This window comes from Delphinus delphis, chromosome 1 (genome assembly GCF_949987515.2).
Source record: "Delphinus delphis chromosome 1, mDelDel1.2, whole genome shotgun sequence".
In the NCBI taxonomy this organism is placed as follows: Eukaryota; Metazoa; Chordata; class Mammalia; order Artiodactyla; family Delphinidae; genus Delphinus; species Delphinus delphis.
The window spans coordinates 37138448-37159186 of record NC_082683.1 but is presented as its reverse complement, the minus strand read 5'-3'; the positions used below and the strand labels follow the sequence as shown (position 1 = coordinate 37159186).

Below are 20739 nucleotides of genomic sequence, written 5' to 3'. Positions count from 1 at the left end.
TTTAATAGGATTTTAGAAGATAGCGAAGGAACTCAGAAAGGAGCAAAATAATAATAATAAATAAAGCACAGAGGTAAAAGCGCAAAGCTTTTTGAGGAGTCAGTGAATTAAAAACCCATTTGGTTATGGAGGGTGCGGGCGAGGAGAAAAATAATGTTCCTGCTGTGCCAGAAACCCTTAAGAAAAAGTAAAGGAATTTTGCAGAGCTGAAGACCAAGTGCCTGGGGAAAAAGTTTGCCCAAAAGGTGCTTCAAAAGGCAAGGATGAAGCTTGTCTATGAAGAAGCTAAGCGCTATCACAAAGAGTATAGGCAGATGTACAGAACTGAGATTCTAATGGCTAGGATGGTAAGAAAAGCTGGCAACTTCTATGCACCTGTGGAACCCAAATTGGCATCTGTCATCAGGATCAGAGGTATCAGTGGTGTGAGCCCAAAGGTCTGAAAGATGTTACAGCTCCTTACCTTTGCCAAGTCTTCAATGGCACCTTTGTTAAGATCAACAAAGCTCCATTTAACATGCTGAGGACTGTGGAACCATATATTTAGTGGGGGTAACCGAACCTGAACTCAATAAATGAATTCAGGTGTGGTTATGGCAAAATGAACAAGAAGCAAATTGCCCTGACAGATAATACACTGATTGCCTGATCTCTTGGTAAATATGGCATTATCTACATGGAGGATCCTATTTATGAGACCTATACCATTGGAAAATGCTTCAAAGAAGCAAACAACTTCCTGTGACCCTTCAAATTATCTTCTCCGTGAGGTGGAATGAAGAAAATGACCACCCATTTTGTAGAAGGTGGAGTTGCTGGCAACAGGGAGGACCAGATCAACAGCTTGTTAGAAGGATGAACTAAGATACCTATGATGATTATTTTTGTGATCTGGTCAGTTAATTAACAATGACTGCTTTCAGATTGAAAAAAAATTTTTTTTGGACTAATAATAACAATGAGAAAACCACCATTTCTTGAAGTCTTTGTCGTATGCTGCATGCTTTACCTATTAAAAGATTTAATCTTCACAACGATTCTCCCTTTAAGAAACTGAGGTCAAGAGATTATGTGTTGGCTGAGGTCTGTGACTCTGAGGTCTGGGCTCTTTCTACCATGCTTCTAGAAGAACTCTTTCTATCATGCCTCTCCTAGAGGATTTGATAGGATAGTACTGGTAGATAAACATGGAAAGGTAGAATTGGGCCAGACTATTCAGAAATGTTTTGCATAAAGCCAAGAATATTTTATTTTATGCTTTGTGTATTGGATTCTGAGCAGGGACTAGATGACAGAGGGTAACTGGTGGCAAATGTGGAATGGTTTAGTGTTGGGGAGACTGGTAGCCAAGAGATCAGTTAGGGGGCATCTACAATGTTTGAGAGTGAGATGGTTGAGTCCTGATTTGATGTTCTGCTTAGGAATTTAAAAAAAAAATAAATTTATTTATTTATTTTTGGCTGCATTGGGTCTTCGTTTCTGCGCACAGGCTTTCTCTAGTTGTGGCGGGCAGGGGCTACTCTTCGTTGCAGTGTGCAGGCTTCTCATTTTGGTGGCTTCTCTTGTTGTGGAGCACGGGCTCTAGGCATGTGGGCTTCCGTAGTTGTGGCACATAGGCTCAGTAGTTGTGGCTTGCGGGTTCTAGAGCGTAGGTTCAGTAGTTGTGGTGCATGGGCTTAGTTGCTCTGCGGCATGTGGGATCTTCCTGGACCAGGGTTCAAACCCGTGTCCCCTGCATTGGCAGGCGGATTCTTAACCACTGCGCCACCAGGGAAGTCCCTGCTTAGGAATTCTTAAGCTGATTATATTTTCATCTTGTTTAAAAAGTAGTATTTTTATTGTCTTATTATTATTGCAGAAGGGATACATCATCACTATGGAACATTTAGAAAATAGAATTAGCAAAAACAGTAAAATAAAAATTTTCCTTAATCGCAGCATCTAGGGATCAAACTAGTGTTAACGTTTGGCGTATTTCCTGCCAATCTTTTTTATTCACCACTTCTTTTTTTTATTCTCTTCACTATGAACTTGACTGGTGATTGCATGGGAAGATTGACTTTAAACAAATTTTATTCCATGACAGCAAAATTAAAAAATATAGTTGTTATAGGGACTTCCCTTGTGATCCAGTGGTTAAGACTTTGCCTTCCAGTGCAGGGGGTGCAGGTTCGATCCCTGGTTGGGGAGGTAAGATCCCACATGCCTCGTGACCAAAAAACCAAAATATGAAACAGAAGCAATATTTAACAAATTCAATAAAGACTTTAAAAATGGTCCACATCAAAAAAATCTAAAAAAAAATAAAAATATAATTGTTATATAAGAAGTAGAATAGTATAGTATAATGATTAAAAACAGGCTCTAGATTCTAGATTAAGCTGCCTGGATTCAAATTGTGGATCTTGGGAAAGTTACTTAACCTCTGAGATCCTTAGTTTTCCCATCTATAATGAGGTAAATTACAGTAAATCCCTCACAGAGTTGTTATTGAGGATTAATTTAGTCCATATAAAGCACCTGGCTTGTGTTAAGTGCCCAGTAAATGTTAGCTATTATTATTAGTTTCTTTTCCTCTGGCTAGTTTTTTAAATGTCTCATTGCATCCCATCTTTTATCATTCATTCACTCACCAAGCATTTGTTGAGGGTCTGCTGCTGTTTTTTGTCTTTTTTTAAAAAATTTATTCGTTTATTTATTTTGGCTGCCCTGGATCTTAGTTGCGGCACTCAGGATCTTCATTGCGGCATACAGGGTCTGTTTTTTTTTTTTTTTTGCAGCATGCATGAGGGATCTAGTTCCCTGACCAGGGATCGAACCCGGGCCCCCTGCATTGGGAGTGCAGAGTCTTACCCGTGGACCACCAGGGAGGTCCCTGCAGCTGTTTTTAATACATTCAAGGGTTTTCTGCTAGAGTAATGCTGTTGAATAGAATAGAACTTTCTGAAATGATGGAAATGTTCTTTATCTGTGCTGTCCAATAGCCACATGTGGCTAATGAGCATTGACATGTGACTAGTACAAACAACGAACTAAAATTAAATTACCCCATGAAGCTTAGTGGCTACTATATTGGACATCCTGGCCTACAGTCCATGTACATCTTTGCTCTTGTTTCACTAAATATATATGTGTTTCAGCCTAGAAACGTGGTGGTGTGATGAATACCATTCCTATTCTGATGTCACCTTGATCTACTTTCTTAGCCTATCTCTTTTGCTCAGGAATGACACACCTTTCCCTTTTATATAAAAAATCATATTTGCTGTCAGCTAAGTTTTCTAATATGTAAAAGGTAGTGTTAATTCTATCTTGATCTTTACAGTGAACCAACAAATGAGATAATGTACATAAAGCCTATGGATCTGTTATAATCCACAGTAAGCATGAAAATTATGATGATTATTGTTAACCATGGTGGGTTTGCACTCTGATGGTGACTTTTTTGTTCTGCATACGCCATCTGTCTCAAATATAGTGCAGTTAAAAGCATGGACATGGATTACTTTTTAAAGAAGTTCTAGTTGTTTATATCTTTCATGTTTTTGTGTCTTTACTTTCAATGTATATTTTGAATACAACAAAAGGAAATTATCCTACTAGGGGCCTAGAGCAAGCAGAGTCCTCTTGGCTTTTGTTACCCAGAGGAGTACTATAGCAGTAGAAGCATTTTTTATACTTCCCTAGGATGCCTTAAATATCAAACTATGCATAACTATGTTCCAGTCTCAAAATGCTTAGAATTTTTATTTCCTAAATGCTTTTCAAGTTGTCTTAGAAATTTATTGTTAATACTTTATATTTTTTATAATTCAAATTTATTGTTACTGTTTGTTAGTATGGCTCTTAGTCTATTTTCAAGCTGTTAGTATAGGTTAGTTAGTTTTTATAGGTGCAAAAGCTGAGGCAGAAGTATGAACCAAAGTTTCCCCTCATACTGAGATTATGAGATTTAAATTGGGACGAATCCATCTCTTGGAACCCTAGGATTTTCACAGATATGCCTCCTCAGGGGCTTGGCCGCGGGAGGGAGGTTGCTGAGCAGCTAAGGCTTTCGGTTTCCATTTTTGCTTCATCCAGCCAGAGTAGCTTCACTTTGTATCTGTTTTATATTGAACTTCCATATAAGAATTTTGAAGAAAAGGTCTCCACTTAAAACAAAGAAAACGTTGAAAATTGCTGCATTAGTGATTTTGAAGGCCTACTTGGGAAAAAAGGGTATCTGTATGACCTGCCAGATGGTGGGTATCTAATCCTCTGGGCATGGCTTGGTCCTCTGCTGCCACAGCTATTTTGTGCCCAGCAGGAGTGAGTGAGCTGAATTTTTGCAGTTTTATTTCTCTCTTTTTCTTGACCCCAACCTCCCTACTTCCTCTTTTCCTTTTATCTTTCTCCCTTCTAAGATTTCTAGTTGGAAGGAAAGGAGTGGGCCTGACGAGTCATAGAGGCAAGTAGGTGTGTATATTTTGTTTGTGTGTATGTATTTTTTTTAATACATGGATACAGTTAAGATTGGTTGTTTTATCATCAGTTGCTCTAATTTATCAGTTTAAAAAAAGAACAATGAAGTGCTTTGTTGAGTGCAGGGACTGATAGTTTGGGCCTCTTGTGAATAAGGTTGTTTATGCCAGGAAGTCTTACGCTCAAGATCTGTAACCCAATACCATGCCTTGCTCACTTCCACTCCCCAATGGCCTTTTTGAGGACCTGTACCAAGATTTGTTCTCATACCTCTTTGTTATTCTTCATGCCATGAGAAATTTAATATTTCTTTTAGACTCCTTGTTCACATTCTCATGCTTACTTTTCTTTAGGTCACATTCTGAATTTATTTTCCTATCTACCAATTTTTTTCAGAATTGTTTTAGCTCCCCTTCAGAATCCATTTGCAACAATAAGATTGCCATTTTGTTAAAATGAAGAATATGCTTTCAAATAACCAAATATTTGTTTGGAGCTACTCAGTCCAGCCCTGTGCTAGGTAATATCATGGTGAATAGAAGAGAAGTAGAGGGCTGTCTCCCAGACAGTCTCCTGAGGAAGCAAACTGTACATCTAGGAAACAGATTAATATCCGCTAATGCTAGGAGGATACGGCAGGGTATTTTCCCAATCTCAGCTTATTAAGAGAGCACTCTTTCCAGTTACCCATTATGAAAATCCCAAAGTCATCTTTGGTTATTTCTTTTATTCTTTGCTTCTAATCAGAAGCTAAGCTCTTGATTCTAAATCTTCAAAGACTTTTGCATCTGTTCCTTCCTTTATGCATCTGTCAATTCAGTCCTCTTCACTTTTGCCTGGAGTGAGTTATTTTTCCTATCTTTTTGCCCACCTTTCACTCTTCCTGATACATAGCTCTAATTGTATAGCTTATTTCTTAAAAACCTTTTGTGGCTCCCATTTATTTCAGAATTGAGTCAAAAATTCTTTAGGCTGACAGCTAATGTCTGACCTGTTTTTCCAGCCTTATCTTCAACTATTCCTCTTATGCATTTAACACCACTCCATGATTTCCTAATTGTGTTCTCTTGGACAAGTTATTTGACCTAACACCAATCAATCCACGATTTCCTAATTGTGTTCTCCTGGACAAGTTATTTGACCTCTGGGCTTTGGTTTCTCCTTTTGTTAAACGAGGGGAATGGACCAGGTTAGAAATCACATTGAGTTAATGTTGAATAATTTTTATTTTATTTTATGTTAAAATATTTATTTATTCATTTGGATGCGCTGGGTCTTAGTTATGGCACGTGGGATCTTTGTTGCTGCATGTGGACTCTTAGTCGCGGCATGCAGTCTCAGTTGCAGTATGCATGTGGGATCTAGTTCTCTGACCAGGGATTGAACCCGGGCCCCCTGCATTGGAAGCACAGAGTCTTAACCACTGGACCACCAGAGAAGTCCTTGAATAATTTTTAAATAATCAGGTTTGAAAAATATATTATCTCAGAGTATGTGTGTGTGTGTGTGTGTGTGTGTGTGTGTGTGTGTGTCTGTGAGTGTGCTGTTCAGAATAAATGGGAAGCATTTAAAAATGATGGATTGGGACTTCCCTGGTGGTCCAGTGGTTAAGACTCTGTGCTTCCAATGCAGGGGGCCTGGGTTCAATCCCTGGTCAGAGAACTAGATCCCACATGCCGCAACTAAAAGATTCCACATGTTGCAACTAAAAGATCCCATGTGTTGCAACGAAGATCCCATATGCCTTAACTAAGACCCGGCTCAGCCACATAAATAAATTTTTAAAAAGTATTTTAAATAAGGCTTCCCTGGTGGCGCAGTGGTTGAGAGTCTGCCTGCCGATGCAGGGGACATGGGTTCGTGCCCCGGTCTGGGAAGATATCACATGCCGTGGAGCGGCTGGGCCATGGCCGCTGAGCCTGCACGTCCAGAGCCTGTGCTCCGCAACGGGAGAGGCCACAACAGTGAGAGGCCCGCGTACCAGAAAAAAAAAAAAAAAAAATTATTTTAAACAAATAAATAAATAAATAAAAATGATGGATTAAGGTGCATCTTTTTGATTTTATCATTGAAATCCTAGTGAGTAACTAGGTGAAAGAGTGTCGATATAGCCCTCAAAGCAAATTTTATAATACTAGCATATTGGTAAGGGGGGGTCTTAATATTGTTTTCTCTTCTCTGTACTAAGGTAGAAAGTCTAATGACTTAGGAATTGAGTCTAAGTTCTAATTTCATATAACCAGAAAGTTTCTGTAAAATAAAATGTGGAATAAGCTTCAGTACTGTTTATGTCATCATCTGTGGAGAGTGAAGTAGTACAACCCCAGAAAGAAGGTGATTTTAAAAAAATTTATTGAGATATAATTGACATATAATGGAAGATGATTTTTAATATAAACAATGGCTACCATTTATTGAGTATGTATTATGGACCCCCGTTGATCGTTTTCCTACCCCGCCCCCATATTTTACTTTCTAGACCTCTCCCATCTCAGCAAATGGAATTGCCATTCATCTATTATTTAGGCCAAAAACCTAGGTGTCATCCTTAATATCTTTCCTTTACACCCTACCTCAAACCTTCAGGTAGTTTAGCATTATCTTTAAAATATGCCCTGTCTGCCTACTACTTACTACCTCCACAAGCCAGCATCCTAGCTCAGTTCCCCTCTTGCCCCATGGTAGCCAGATTGAACTTTAAAAAGGTAAATCAGATCATACCATCCCCCACTGCTGAATTTCCTTCTGTGACTTTTTGTCACCCTTCAAATGAAATCTAAACTCTGGGCTTTGATGTACAAGGCCTTAATTTGTCCTGCCTGCCTCTCTGACCTTATTTCTGATCACTCTTCCTGTAGCTTACACCATCCTAACCACCACCCTTACTGACCTTTTTGTTTCTCAAATGCACCAACCTCTTTCCTACTTCAGTCTTTGTACTTTCTTTTCCCATTTCCTATAGTAATATCTTTATCCCAGAATTATTTGGCATGCTTCTTCTGAGATATCCCCTCCTCATAGAGACTTTTGTTGACTAGCCTGTCTAAAATAGCCATCCAATATCACTATTTATCCCCTCATTCTGCTTTGTCTTTATAGTTCTTATTATCTTTGAAAATATCTTATTTATTCATTTGTTTACTTATTGTTTATAGCCTCCAGGGTAGGGTGAGCTCCCTGAGGGTAGAACTTTATAATGTTCACCACTGTATTGGGTTAGCTAAAAAGTTTGTTCGGGTTTTTCCGTAACATCTTATGGAAAACCCGAATGAACTTTTTAGCCAACCCAATATTTCCAGTGCCTATAAAATAGTATCTATAGAAGCAGGTACTACATAGAAGCAAGCCAGTTTGCATCACAGAAACCTACAAAACTTAGAGTTCACCTCTGGATCTGAAGGTGGATGTCAGGCTTGGGCTGAAAATAGGAGGACTATTGAAAGTCTTTTCAGGAATAACTGGGCCTAAAAGTCACCATCCCCATTCTTTGCAACAATCAGTTAAGTCTCACCCACCCCGACAAGAGATGAATTTTTATTTTGGGGAAAAAATTGAACCAGAATGTTAGAATGCTTACCGATCTTCATACTAGGTAAGCATCTGAAATGACAGCAGATGGGAAAGGAACGTTATACTGAGAAGAGGGAGATGAAGGGATTGTCTGCATACTGAATGGTGAGGCTCTTGAGACTTCTAGTCCTCTTCTATCATGTGGCTCTTAAGCAGGTAGGAATCATCTGCCTCCCACCCACACCCCCACCACCTGCCAGGAAATTGGTGGATTTGGAGAAATTGAAGAGCCCCAAGTAAAAGAAGAAAACTTTAAAATGTAACTACCAAAAAACCTTCTAATTACTATCTTCTAAATATATATCCTTCCAGGAGAGGTTAGAGAAGGAGCTGCATCAATGAAACAAGAATGGTATACTATAAAATAGGAATAATTAGAGAACCACAAAGATTCTTGGAAATTTAAAAATATAATTATTTATTTATATATGGTTCTATATGATTATTTAGTTATGGTTTTATTTAAACCATTTGACTAGAAGGCCAAGGAGATAAAGTTGAGGAAATCATCCGTTAATGGAGAAAAGCCAAAGATGGAAAACAAGAGAGAAAAGAAAATTAAAGGATCAATCTAGGAAGTCTGTTTTTGACTAATACAAGAACATTTTCTACAACTGAAGAGCATGAACTTCCAAAGTGAAAGGTCCTACCAAGTGCCCAGCACAATGAATGAAAAAAAAGACCCACCCCAGAGCATATGATTATGAAATTTTAGAATATGGGCAATAAAAATAAGATTCTAAGCACTTCTATGGGCGGGGGGGAATGAGATGCCATATAAAAGACTGAAAATTAAAATGGTATCAGACTTCTCAACACCAGCTCTGGAAGCTCTACCGATGGAACAATGCTTTCTGAGAGAAAATTATTTCCTACTTAGAATTCTATATCCAGTCAAACTACCAGTCAGGCATGAGAGTAAAGACATTTTCAGACATGCAACATTTTGAAAACTTTGCCCTTGCAAAAGCTTTTCTTTTGAAGCTTCTGGGGGATGTATCCCATCAAAAACAAGGGGTAAACAAAACAATTAAGTAAAAATAAAAAGGAAGGTGTAAGATCTGGAAAGAAGGGTGATAGCAAGACCCAGGGTGACTGCTGGATAACAGTCTAGAGAATAAGCGGTCCAAACTGGAGTGGGAGGATCAAGAACTCTAGGAGAAATATTGGGGAGTGGGGTTTAAGGAAAGAATTCATGGATTTCCAGATGTGTTTGACATGGTGGACATTCATATTCAGAAGAATTTTACAATTCTGTTGGAGACTTTGGGAAGAATTAATGGTAGGCATATAGTAACTAAGCAAATGAAAAATTAGGTAAAACGTTAAAAATTGCGCAAGAAATAAAGTGTATTCATAATATATTACTTGGCTTAGTAGTGATTATAATCAGTCATAATAATGCAAATGCTGAGTTTTTGTTTCTCCTAAATATTGATTTTACCCAAAATTGTCTTTTACCCAGTATTTGAAAGGAAGTAATTTAAGAGGGTGGAACCCTCAGCTTCCACACTGGAAAGTCAGTAGAAGGTCAGAAATAGCAGTATAAGTATGTTAGCTAGAGCTGTATTGGTAAATAGAAGAAACAGTAAAAGAATTGTTACTTACTCAGGGGAGTAGGATTCAGTGGTGATATGGGCAGCCCTGGGTTCTATTTTCATTATATACCTATTTGAAGCTTTGTAAATTGTAACTGAGGAAAATTAAGTTAGGAGGCAATTGCAGTCATCTAGAGAGAGCTTGGACTATGGGTAGCAGTGTAGGTGGAAAGAAGTAATTGGATTCTGGATATTTTTGAAAGTAGAGGCAATAGAATTTCCTAATGGATTGGGTGTGGGATATTAGCACAAGGAAGCAGGAATCTAGAATGACTCTTACTTAGGTTTTTGACTTGAATGACTGGGAGAATTGAATTGCCAGTAACTACATTGGGGAAGACTGAATAGGGGACAGGTTTGGGGATGGGAGATCAGGAGATATCAAGTTGACAGTTGGGTAAACAAGTCTGGAATTCAGAGGAGAGGTTCAGGATGGTTGTGTCTCTTAGTAGTTAGGGGACCTTAGGTAAGTTATATAACCTCTGTAATCTCAGTTTTCTCATCTGTGAAGTAGAGAATAATAATAGTACTACTGTACCAGGTTGATGGTGATGCCGAAAACTTGGCCTCTCTGCACTGGTGCCAAATCGAATCTCGGAGACAGAGTTTTGGGTGAAGTGAAAAGGAATAGCTTTATTGCTTTGCCAGGCAAAGGGGGACACAGCGGGCTTGTGCCCTGAAAAACTGTGTGTCCCAACCTGGGGAGATTTGATGAGTTTTATAGCAGTGGTTCCAGGGTGGGGTTGCTGATAAGGATCAGGGTGTGTACAGGGCCTGCATGCCTTTAATCTGGCCTAGGTGGTCTCCTGATGAGCTTCTTGAAGTTAATCAAACTGTGATCTTCTCTGGAATGAAGAATGCTAAGTCTTCCATTTGTTGGGGGTTTTAGTTCTGTAGAAGAGCTCAAAGATATTGTTATGTGTATCCCTTGAGGTGGAACCAGGGCCCTGTCCCAAGGCTGCACTTTGTTTTTCTCTCTCTCTTTTTTTGGTTTAAAATAATTTTTTATTGCCCAGGGTATTTTTTTCTAGTGTCTTATTTTGTTTGTTTGTTTTTGTTTTCTTTTTTAATAACTGTAAATTCGAGCTTAGAGAAGCTTGTCTTTGTCTTGAAAAACAAAACAATAAAGCTTTTATATCAATTGCTAACCTGGTCTCATTTTAAGAGAATGATGGGAGTTATCTTGCAAGAGTAGAATTTATACCATGAATGATGCAGGTCTAAGTCTGATGGTACTAAAAGGAGACAACAGCATTGTTGACAAAATTAAAAATAATCTGCTGGTGGCATTTGCAGAAAAGAAGCCCTTGCAAATATCTAAACAACAGTAAACTCTGTTAGGAAATTCTAAAGTGTTTTATGGGCCAAAAAGGGAATAAGGTTAGTAAAATGCCTCAACAGAGTTTGAATAAAATACTGGATTTGAGAGTTACTGGAACTTGGATATGTAAAAATAGGTTGTAGGTTGGGTCATGCTTACAATGGTCTCAAGTTCAAATAAACTACTGTGACAGTACACCACTTCATAAGTCACACTCTTTCCCAGGGGCTCTTCTTTTCCCTCAGTAGGTACTGGCAGAAGATGTGCTTAGTCATTTTCCAGTGTAGATGCCTAGCCCCAAAGCCAAAACATGGGAGAGGAAGAGAGATGGAATGAACACCTTAAGAAATTCTTCAGAGAAAATCCCCCCTTTTTTCATGGCTCCACTTTTCCTCATGCTTAAGGAAATGGAATGTTTAGGGTGCCTGAAGTGGAACTCCTTAGGTGGAACGTTTTCAGGTCTACTGAACCAGTCAGATACCCAGTCTACGATTTTCTTCAAAGAATTCACTTCTTTCTCTCCTTCTGCAATTTCTTTTTCTGTCTGAGAGCTATGGTCCCTGCTGGTGTGCATTTCCACATCAAACATGATCTGCCCAACTTCTTGTGGGGAAGGACTATCTCAGTGAGAACTGCCTCTTGAACTACTCTGTCCAGATTCATGTTGTGCATCCAAAAGAATCTTTTCCATATCTCCATTGTGGATAGAGGATGAGGAGGGTACATGTTCTAGCCCCCCATTTTTCCCATTGCCATTGTCATTGGCCTTGCTGCTGTTCATGGGGAGCTCCACCTCAGCTCCACGCTGAGGCCGGCTGGTTGGGGCAGAGACTGTTCACCTTCCTCACAGTTGTTGTTGTCTGGGGCCGGCGGCTGCTGTACTGAGACGACATTGTCGCAGCAGGACTGTCTGGTTCTCAGGCAGCAACACTAGACTTTGTTTCTTTTCTTTTATTTTTTTTTTAACGAATATCTTGTTTATTTATTTATTTTTTATTTTTGGCTGCATTGGGTCTTAGTTGCGGTACATGGGCTCTCTAGTTGAGGCGTGCAGGCTTAGTTGCTCCGCGGCATGTGGGAATTTAGTTCCCCAACCAGAGATCAAACCTGTGTCCCCTGCATGATTCTTTACCACTGGACCACCGCGGAAGTCCCCTGCACTTTGTTTCTTGACTGCTCCTCCCTTGTCTCTGCATCCCCTCCCTTCCCAGATTAGCAGCTGTTTGAAAGGCTTCTGTGCCAAGGAGCCCCACAAGGTCCTACTAGGTTTCACTGGGAGGATTAAATGAAATAACATACATAAAGAACTTATCATGGGACTTCCCTGGTGGTGCAGTGGTTAAGAATCAGCCTGACAGTGCAGAGAACACAGGTTCAAGCTCTGGTAGGGGAAGATCCCACATGCTGCTAGAGCAGCTAAGCCCGTGCGCCACAGCTACTGAGCCTGCCCTCTAGAGCCCGCACACCACAACTACTGAAGCACGTGCGCCTACAGCCGTGCTCCACAAGAGAAGCCACCTCACCACAGGGAAGAGTAGCCCCCCCACCCCCGCTCACCGCAACTAGAGAAAGCCTGCACACAGCAACGAAGACCCAACGCAGTCAAAAATAAAGTAAATAAATTAATTTTTTTAAAAAAGAACTTATCACAGTGCAAGGCACTAAATCTTAGCTATTATTTTTATTACTGATGCTGCTATTATTATAATCATCTGAAGCATCATATAATAAGGCTGTATAGCATAAAGCTTAAGAGTTAAGGATCTAAACAACAATAAACAGATAGCGTATTAAGCAAAACAAAGAGTTAAGGATCCAGTCCTGACTGCCATTTGCTAGTTGTGTGACCTGGGGGAAGCCACTTAATCTGTCTTCAGTTTCATCTGTAAAACGGAGATAGTAGTAGTACCTATTACATAATGTCTTCATAAGGATTAAATGAGGTAATTCCTATAAAGTATTTAGAACAGTGTCTGACACATTATAAGTGCTCAGTAAATGTTATCTACTATTATCATTATTTGTGAACTCCTTAAATAAAGAACCATCATGTTTATTTCTATGGCCCCCACTTGATCCTCATTGCCTGGCACTGTGCTTAGTATATATGTGACAGGCCGTAAAAAAAAAAATTTAAGTGTTTATCTATGGAGAGTACAAACCTTGCACTTAGTATTTACTTGATACCTGCCTGTTGTATTGAATTTGGGAAGAAATAAATCATTGGGAGAGTGTTTCAGAAGTATGCTCACATAATTTGAAGTTTGTGTTTATATTTTGCTATTTTGGTGTGAGTTTATGAGTAATTGTAGAGTAAAGGATAAATTTGGGAAGGGAGAAGAAGCTTTTTCAGTGCTTGGGGAGACAATCTATATACTTGGGTTTGTGGATTTTAGTTCTCCTGAACTTCCTGGATTTTAAAAAAAAAGCATTTGGGGAACATTTAAAGTCACTGCACATATATGTATTAATAGTTCTGCCTTTGTCAGGAGACTTGGTATTTTGCTGCTTGCATGGCAGTTTTGAGCAATGTGGTTTAAAATTTTCTATGAAATAATGAAAATACAGAATGAATTCATTCTTAGTCTCATTTTACTTTCAGTTGTTATTCAAGATAGAGGATATTTTTCTCTCAGAAATCTAGGATGTTTTTATATTTATTAAACTGGTTTAATATTTATAAGCAAGCAGATCTAATTTAAACTTTTTATATATTTGTATTGTTTCACTAAGAAAAAGTAAAATTTGACCATGAACTTGATTTGTCCTTTTGTTATTATATATAGTGCTATTGACATGATCTAGTGATGGCTGCGGAATGTTTATTCTGCCTGTAGCTATCTTAAAATTGGACTATAAAAACCATGGAGAGGGCTCCCCTGGTGGCGCAGTGGTTGAGAGTCCGCCTGCCGATGCAGGGGACACGGGTTTGTGCCCCGGTCCGGAAAGATCCCACATGCCGCAGAGCAGCTGGGCCCGTGAGCCATGGCCGCTGAGCCTGCGCGTCCGGAGCCTGTGCTCCACAACGAGAGAGGCCACAACAGTGAGAGGCCCTCGTACCGGAAAAAAAAAAAAAAAACATGGAGAGAAAAGGGAAAGCCAGACTGAACCAGCTCTGCTTAGTGTCACCTGATGTGAGGCTCTGGTGGTTAATGTCTGTTCAGCTGAGTTTTCCTTATGAGTTTTCGTATCTATGACCTCGCACAACCAGTTTTCCATGATGTAATACCTCTAAAACACGTTTGAACTGCAGCAAGCCTTACCCAAGGATAGTACTCCTTTTTTTATGGATCTAACATTCATAGCTCTTTTGGGCCTTGAGTTCTGAGCCATTTCCCTCTCTTCTCCTTTTTGATTATTGGTAATTTTTTCTAGTCTAAGAGAGCATTGGTATCTTTGCTTTATTTGGGAGTAAGATGCAAAGCAGTTCATTTTATTTATTATTATCTTTTAATTAATTAATTTATTTATTTATTTATGGCTGCGTTGGGTCTTTGTTGCTGCACGCAGACTTTCTCTAGTTGTGGCGAGCAGGGGCTACTCTTCACTGTGGTGCACAAGCTTCTCATTGCGGTGGCTTCTCTTGTTGCGGAGCACAGGCTCTAGGTGCGTGGGCTTCATTAGTTGTAGCACACGGGCTCAGTAGTTGTGGCTCGCAGGCTCTAGAGCACAGGCTTAGTAGTTGTGGCACACGGGTTTAGTTGCTCCGTGACACGTGGGATCTTCCTGGACCAGGGCTCGAACCTGTGTCCCCTGCGTTGGCAGGCGGATTCTCAACCACTGCGCCACCAGGGAAGCCCCACACTTTAATATTTTACTGTAGGTTTATTTCAGGCCTCTTAATTGTTTTTTTACCAAACTTTGGAGTCAGACATTTTTCTGGAAAGACAAGTACAGGTCAGAAGAACTCTTACAATATGGATGGTGCTTTTATTGCTCAAAGTTGGCAGTAGAAAGACTTTTAAAGCTAACCAGTAAGATTTTCATTAGTTTACAGATAGATAGTTTTTTATGAATCAAAATGAAATTATTATTGAACCACTGGCCTTTTTCTTCCATACTGATTGTCACAGAGCAAAGCATAGGCTTTGGAGCCTAATAGATCCAGATTCCAGTACCTTCTCTAATCTTTGTCAAGTCACTTAAATACTCTGATCCTCATTTTCCTAGATGATAAAATGGGGGTAATTTCATCTCAGGAAGTACCTATAAAACATCTAGCACAGTTTCCAGGTATATTGTAGGTGAGCAATAAGTAGTAATTTTCTTGACAGCTTTGATACAATGGCCACAGACCTCTTACTAGGTCCTGTTATGCAGAATTGAAGAGGTCCAAGTTTGACAGTAATGTCAGTGTTTTGTTTTTCAGAATGAGGATAGATAGATGTGTTTTAGACTGTAATCACACCTCTCCCTCATTCTTCTGTTTAGGTAATAAACTTTTGAGAAGGCATAACATTTAAACTTTAATGTTTAACTGTGAGCTTGATACATAACTGAGAGTTCAATAAATATTTGACCCACTGGATGTAAATGCCACGAAGGAACATAATAACATTATTATTTTCCTTATGCTTGTTTAGAAAGAGTCAAATCCCAAAGTCTATCCTAGATCTGTGAGCATTATAACATAGAATAGTGACCCATAAATTTTTTTGGTTATGTATTATTAGTTTTCTATGGCTGCTATAGCAAATTGCCACAAACCTAATGGCTTAAAACAACATAAAAGTATTATCTTACAGTTCTGTAGGTCAGAAGTCTGATGGGTCTTACTGGGCTAAATTCAAGGAGAGCTATGTTCCTTTCTGGAGGCTCTAGGGGAGAATCTATTTTCTTACTTTCTTCAGCTTCTAGAGTCTGTTTTGCATTCCTTGGCTTGTAGTGCCCTTCCATCTTCAAAGCCAGCCAAGGCCAGTTGAGTCTTTTTCACATTGAATCCCTCTGATACTGACTGTTCTGCCTCCCTCTTCCACCTTTGAATACCTCTTGTGATTACATTGCACCCACTTTGCTAATCCAGGATAATCTCCCTAATTTAAAGTGAGCTGATTAGCAGTCTTAATTCCATCTGCAGTTTAATTTATTCTACTTGCCTACTAACATAACATATTCACAGGTTCTAGGGATTAGGACATGGACATCTTTGGATATCTTCTGTCTTCCATAGTATTCCATTAGAAAAACATTTTTGAGCACATCCCCAGGTGCTATGATCAACCCTTATTAAATATTAGTAAAACTTAATTTCTCTTTTTCATATTAAAAAAAAGTAAAAATTCTAATTTTCTTTCCATTCTTCAGTCTTGCTCATTCCCCAGTTTTGGAGACTGCTGGGTAATAGTTGGGCCTTGACAGGTCCTGCCTTGGAATAAGATTTTTTTTTTTTTTTTTTTTTTTTTTTGCGGTATGCGGGCCTCTCACTGTTGTGGCCTCTCCCGTTGCTGAGCAACAGGCAACAGGCTCCGGACACTCAGGCTCAGCGGCCATGGCTCACGGGCCCAGCCGCTCCGCGGCATGTGGGATCTTCCCGGACTGGGGCACGAACCCGTGTCCCCTGCATCGGCAGGCGGACTCTCAACCACTGTGCCACCAGGGAAGCCCTGGAATAAGAATTTTAACTTTTAATTGAATTCAGTAAATATTTACTGAGCAGTAACTATGAACAAGGCAGTATTTAAGGTATATATAGAGACACAAAAGCTTGTTTCTTACTCATGTTCCAGTCCAATGTATGTTGCGTGGAGGTTGAAGGGGAGCGCTTTTTAACCTTGGACAGGGCCTCAGTTTCCTCTACTGGGTCTTCTGCATCTGCTGGCAGACGAAGGAATGAAGTATGGAGGACAGTGTTGAGGTTTTTAATGGGACAGGCCTGGAAATAATCACTTCTGCCCCTATACTGCTGGCCAGAACTCAGTTTTATGGTCTTAACCAACTAGGAAATGTAGTCTACTTCAGGAGGAAAAAAGGAAGTGAACAAGTAGCCATTCCCTTCCATACGTAATATCCCTGCCCTCAAGAATCCTCTGACTGAGTGGAAGAGGTGGACGTAGCTAAAACATGTAGAAGGCAGGCCTGATAAATGTTACAATAGAAGTTTAAATGGAGTGATATGAGTGTATAGGGAAGAGAAAGATTAATTTTGATTAGAAAGGTAGACTCATTCTAGCAACAAAATGAAAGTGGAAATGGGAGAATTCAGGACATATTTAGGAGAGGCAGATTATATAACTGAAATGTAGAGAATGCAGGTCGATGTAATAGATAAGGTAAGAGAAGTTGGGGTCAGATCATTCAGACTCTTGAATAACACGCTAAAGAATTTGGACTTTGATCAGGGACTGTGAGCTGCCACAACAATTTTTTGAGTAGCCAATAGCTTCTTAAGTGGAGGGGTTGTATCTTAATCATTTTTATATCCTTTTTATAACTATATGGAGAGGTAACATAACATTGTGGTTAAGAGCACAGACTTTGGGAAAAAAAAAAAAAAAAAGCACAGACTTTGGGAATTCCCTAGCAGTCCAGTGGTTAAAATTCCATGCTTCCATTGCAGGGTGCCGGTTTGCCCTGTTCGGGGAACTAAGATCCCGCGTGACACGTGGTGCGGCCAAAAAAAAAAGAGAGAGAGCACAGACTTTGGAACCCACTGTTTAGGTCTGACTGCTGGCTCTGCCACTTATTAGCTGTTATGACTTTGGGCAAGTTACTTAATTTCTGTGAGCCTGTTTCTTCATCTATATGATTAGATTAATAAAAGTGTTACTTCGTTGGGTTATCGTGAGAATTAAATGAATACAACGTAGGACATACCTGGTGGCACAGTGGTTAAGAATACGCCTGCCAATGCAGGGGACGTGGGTTCGAGCCCTGGTCCGGGAAGATCCCACGTGCCACGGAGCAACTAAGCCTGTGCACCACAACTACTGAACCTGTGTGCCACAACTACTGAAGTCCGCGCACCTAGAGCCTGTGCTCCATAGCAAGAGAAGCCACCGCAATGAGAAGACAGCGCACAGAGGCAAAGAGTAGCTACTGCTCGCCGCAGCTAGAGAAAGCCCACGTGCAGCAACAAAGACCAACACAGCCAAAAGTAAATAAATAAATTTATTACAACAGTGAATATAACATAAAGTACTTAGAGCAATGCCTAGATGGTAAGCGCACTTTGAGTTAGTTGTTATCATAATTATTATGATCATTACCAGTGCCTGGCACGCAGTGGCACTCAGTAATTTTTGAGTGGTCAGAGTTGTGTTTTAAATTATCCCACAGGTGTTTATATACTGTCATATGCCAGGCAAGGGAATGCTATTAAGAAGCTTATAGTCTAGTAGGGGAGATATAAGGCATATTATAAAACAGTTAAAGGTAGAAAATGATGATGCTATAGCAGTGTGTTGTTGATGGAGTGCCTTGGTAATTCAGAAGCATGCTCGGTCAAAAATACTTCTACTTAGAGGGAGCCAAAGTCTCTGGTCAAAGTCTAGTTTACCAGTAGTATCAGAGTTGGGAGTTTCCTGTTGTAGTCTTACTAACTTTAGAGTAGTGATCAGCTAGCTGTCCTTGGTCTACACTGAGCCTTGCCACTCAACATGTAAGTCCATAGACCAAGCAGCATTAGCATCACCTGGGAGCTTTTTAGAAATTCAGAATTTCAAGTCCCCCCTGACCTATAGAATCTAAGTCTGCAGTTTACATGATTTCTAGGTGATCTGTTTCCACATTAAAATTTAGGAAGCACTGGTCTAAAAAAATCAAAAGCAATGTGTGTGTAATATGAAATTAAAAATAACAAAGTTGAGTAATCTAATCACTCACTCTCAAGCATATCCATTAAGAGAGTGCTCCCTTCCCGAGCTAAGTAATTTTACCTTGCATGATTTTGGGTGGTGGTAGTGGAGAATAAGAATCAATCAGAATGTAACATTTTTTAGATCCTGTCTCTTACCAAAAGTGATTTTAAGCCTCAGCCACAGTTTAGATTTTCATTAAAGAAGCAATAAAAATTTCAGTAAAAACTTATTGTTGATATGAAATGCTTTTCTAGACATAAATCTCTTCCCTGTTAAGGATGAGTAATATTTCCCTTTTAAAGTATATTCTGTTTATAGCAACTGGAATGATTAACTCTGCTCAAGCTCTTCTTCCAATATAAAGCTAATGCCTGTCTCAGCTTGCCAGCTCTGTAACACCATTTTCGACATGGTGGTGGTGGGGAGGAAGTGGGGGGAGGAGGCCTGGCAGAAAAGTTTCACATATAGGTAGAATTGTGCGATACCACTGTGATGTGGCGATGAGAGTAGGAAGTGGGGAAGACTGTCACATGAAGCCAGTGCCTGCCTGAATGTGTCATCTGTGACATCTCTGTGGATGATGTGGTCATAGTGACGGTGGGTCTGGGGGGAAGGGAAGCAAGGGTGTATCACACCCAAACCAAATACTTTCAGCTTCTAGGAGATCCATAACTTTAGAATGTAGCCATTGTTTTGCTAGTAGAATCCTATTGCCTAGCTTCTATATAAATATTTGATTAAATAAAGTAAACACCTCTTGGCTTTCCAGCCTTGTACCTGCCTCTAAATGTTCTTTCTTATAAAACGAGTTTACATTGTGAAGCTAATTTGGTGATTACTGCTTTTTCATTCAAGAAATGCTTGTTTAGCATCTTACGTGCAAAGCATTGTATGTCAGGCACTGTATATAGAAATAAATTAGATGAGATCTGTACTCTTAAAAACCTTTCCTATATTCCAGTCTGGAGAAGAAGTCAGAAAGGTTAAGAGAAGAATAGCTAACATTCTCTAGTGCTTATTATGTTCCAGGAGCTCAAGTTGTCTCATTTTATCTTACAATAACCATATAGGTTAGGTAATATTAACATTGCCATTTTACATGTGGAAAACTCTGAAATACAGAGACGTCATCAGTAAGTGGCAGAGCCAGGATTCAAATCCAAGTAGTCTGACTCCACACCCTGGACTACTTCACTTATGCTAATGAGCAATCTTTCAAAGAAGGATGTTAGGAGTACTGGGGGGCAGGAAAAGAGAGAAAGAGTACTGATGTTTACTGAGGGCATCCTGGAGATCATTGTAGAGAAGATGAAATTTTAACTGATCCTAGAAGGATAATTTTCAGTAAGTAAATGAAGTCTTCCAGCTCAGGGAAGAGCTTTAACTTAAGTTTCCAGGTCATAAAAATCATTCATGCGGGGCTTCCCTGGTGGCGCAGTGGTTGAGGGTCCGCCTGCCGATGCAGGGGACACGGGTTCGTGCCCCGGTCTGGGAAGATCCCACATGCCACAGAGTGGCTAGGCCCATGAGCCATGGCTGCTGAGCCTGCACGTCCAGAGCCTGTGCTCCACAACGGGAGAGGCCACAACAGTGAGAGGCCCGCGTACCAAAAAAAAAAAAAAAATCATTCATGCCTTTCAACAAGTCTTTACTGAGAGCTTCCTTACTGTGTGCAAGGTACTATACTAGGTGCTAGAAATACAGAGATAAATAAAACTCTGAATCTTCCACGGTAAGGAAAGTTACAAGAGAGTAATGTGGGCAGAAGGCAGGTTATAATGAGTTTAGAAACGAAGGAAGGTTAAAGATATGTAGATAGTGTATGTAACCTTAAAGTTTGGTTACAAGTGCAAAGAGTGTATTAGGATCATATTTTAGGGAGAGGGACAAGGGAAGCATTTTTTTTTTTTTTTTTACCTCACCAACAACCAATTAGAAGAATGTCCATGAGCTGATCATACACCCCGCAACCCTCTCTCTCATCCTGTCTTTA

The 20739-nt window shown here is 39.8% G+C and overlaps 1 protein-coding gene and 2 pseudogenes across 2 annotated transcripts in view; 2 read left to right on the top strand and 1 right to left on the bottom strand.

Annotated features, from left to right (window-relative positions):
• The window catches only part of TESK2 (testis associated actin remodelling kinase 2), a 127192-nt gene that overhangs the window by 61318 nt on the left and 45135 nt on the right, over positions 1–20739 (top strand). The window lies entirely within an intron of this gene.
• Positions 126–936, top strand: LOC132420338 (large ribosomal subunit protein uL30 pseudogene; annotated as a pseudogene).
• On the bottom strand, positions 11192–11746 carry LOC132420334 (BCL2/adenovirus E1B 19 kDa protein-interacting protein 3-like pseudogene; annotated as a pseudogene).